A 2,923-nucleotide genomic window follows, 5' to 3' on the forward strand; every position below is an offset into this window, starting at 1 on the left:
GAGGGTTAACACGGGAACTGGCCACATGATGTATGAGAGGGTTAACACGGGAACTGGCCACATGATTGATGTATGAGAGGGTTAACACGGGAACTGGCCACATGACGTATGAGAGGGTTACGGAGGCTGAGAATTCCCAGGACAGGCTGTCTGCAAGCTGGGGACTGTGGGAAGCCAGTAGCGTGGCTCAAGCCGAAAGCCTCAGCACCCATTGCGAGATGGGAGGGGACAGGTGTAACTCTCACTGCAGGTTGAAAACCCGAGGAGCCAGGGGCCACTGGTGTAAAAGTCCTGGAGTCCAAAGGCTGGAGAGCCTGGAGCTCTGCATCCAGGGCAGCAGAAGAGAGCTGTGTCCCACAGGGGACCCGATGCTTTTGGCTCGAGCAGTTGTGGCAGGCCAGGAGGTGCCGCGCCCAAGGACCAATGAGCACTGCTTCCCAGGGACAGTGCGGTCCTTGCCCTCACAGGTGGGGCTGGCGGTCAACTTCCACCCAGGAAAACAAGGACAGGTCACCAGAAGCACCCAGTTTGCCACCGTGACAGCCCTGGGGCAGGCGAGGCCTCTCCTGAGCACATGTGGTTTTCAGTGTCTCCCTTCACCCACCCCGAGGCTTCCGAGGCCTTTCATCCCAAGGCCACAGCCTCCCGCCTTCATTTCAGCAAACACCTTTGGCCAGAGGTGAGCTCAGGCAGGAGACTGTGAGAGTGAGCGAGAGGGGCCCCTGTGCTCCTCCACCCCAAGCCCTGTTGCCGGGCCCACGGAGGAGGGAGCACAGGCCCTGGCCAGGCACAGATGGCAGCACCGTCCTGGAGACAGACTCACCCCACTGTGCCCTGTCCAGGCCTGGTCCCCGCTGGACCTTGTGCTGTGACAGGCTGGGACTCAGGGAGGAAGTATGACATGGAGGCCAGGGTCCCCCACCCTGACTTCCCTCCCCGCCCCCCTCCTCCCCTGAGCCTGTGGCAACTGAATGTTATCAGGACCCAGAGGGATCAAAGAATTCCGTGGAAAATTACTCAGCTTCATGCGAACTTGCTTCTATTTGGGGCAAGGACATTCTAGGCAGGAAACGAAAGTCTTGATGGATTTGATGATACAAATGTCAACCTTCTGCATCAGGGAATTTAAAAGTATATGGAAAACGAAAATATATGACAAGGGCTTGTCACATTTAATAAAGAAGTAATTGTTCGGTTTCTCAAAGGCAGCTTTTAAAATTAAACAAGGAGAAAACAAATGGGAAAAATACAAAAACAGACAAACTCGGGAAAGAATTTTTAAAAATGAGCAAGAAGCGGCTGTCATCATCGTTATGTGCAAAAATAATAGGAAGTGGGGACTTTTTTCTTTTTTTGAGACAGAGTTTTGTTCTTGTTGCCAGGCTGGAGTGCAGTGGTACAATCTCAGCTCAGTGCAACCTCTGCCTCCCAGGTTCAAGCGATTCTCCTGCCTCAGCTTCCCAGGTAGCTGGGATTACAGACATGCACCACCACACTCGGCTAATTTTGTATTTTTAGTAGAGACGGGCTTTCATCATGTTGTCCAGCCTGGTCTGGAACTCCTGACCTTGGGTGATCCAACCGCCTTAGCCTCCCAAAGTGCTGGGATTACAGGCGTGAGCCACTGAGCGCGGCTGGCAGTGGGGACTTTTGATTCATAAACAAAGAGGAAAAAGTGACCTGTACGGATCAGAATGCCCAGCCTCACCATCAATAAAAAAGAAATCACAGAGCAAGGAGACATTCCTGAGCCCAGCTTACGCATAAGCCTTCTTGTTTTATTTTGTTTTCAATCATGAAAGCCAGCTTCGTGTGGGGGCTGGGAGTGAGCGTCCAGGCCAACTGCGGTGGCCCTGGGTCCTTCCGGAAGGCGGTGAGCTAATGTGGGCTCAGAGCTTCAGACTGCTCCTAGTCTTTGACCCCGTCATGCAGTTTTAGAATTCTACTGAAAGGAAGAAATCCGAGATATAACCTGTGCATACGACTTTGTTATTCTTAATTAGGAAAACGTAGGCAGGGAACAGAAAAAACTGGCAGGTGACGGGCAGCCACTGTCTCCCTCAGACCCGTGAGCAGAGCCGGAGGCCGGGATTCGGAGGCGAGGAGGGCCTAGGGCCAGCAGGACAGGGGCAGAGGGAGCCACAGCGAGGGGCCCTGGGCCCCAGGGCTGGACCGTGGGACGCCTCCCCCGCCCAGCAGGAGCAGGCGCTGCCTCCTGGGGCAGGGACAGGCTGGGGTCAGCCTGAGTCCAAGTGCCCAGGGTGCCCATGCCACAGGTGTGAGGGCCCCATCGGAAAGGACCTAGCTTTAGCCGGGCGCTGTGGCTCACACCTGTGATCCCAACACTTTGTGGGCTGAGGTAGGAGCATCGCTTGAGGTCAGGAGTTCGAGACCAGTCCAGCCAATATGGAGAAACCCTGTCTCTACTAAAGGTACAAACATTACCTGGACGTGGTGGTGCACACCTGTAGTCCCAGCTACTCAGGAGGCCAAGACAGGAGAATCGCTTGAACCCGGGAGGCGGAGGTTGCAGTGAACCAAGATCAAGATTGAGCCACTGCACTCAGCCTGGGTGACAGAGCCAGGCTCCATCTCAGAAAAAAAGAGGAAAGAAAGGACCCAATTTCTAAGGCCCTGAGAAAATGTCACAACCCACTTTAGGCCCAGAGAGAGCCCACCACCTGACCTAGACAGACGCCTCATGGCTGTCCTCAGAGGACGCGCACCCCACAGCCCCACCTTCTACAGGCCACCTCCAGCGGGACACGCCCCAGCTCACAGTGCAGAAAGGCTCTAAACCCTGAGCTGGGCTTTCACCCCCACCATATGGCCCCGCCTGTTCATCCCGCCAGACACTGTCACCACCCCCACCCCCACCCAGACACCCTCACCACCCTCACCCCAGACACCCTCACCACCCCCA

This window comes from Sapajus apella, unplaced genomic scaffold (assembly GCF_009761245.1).
Source record: "Sapajus apella isolate SASKATOON/1434 unplaced genomic scaffold, GSC_monkey_1.0 scaffold3, whole genome shotgun sequence".
Classification (NCBI taxonomy): Eukaryota; Metazoa; Chordata; class Mammalia; order Primates; family Cebidae; genus Sapajus; species Sapajus apella.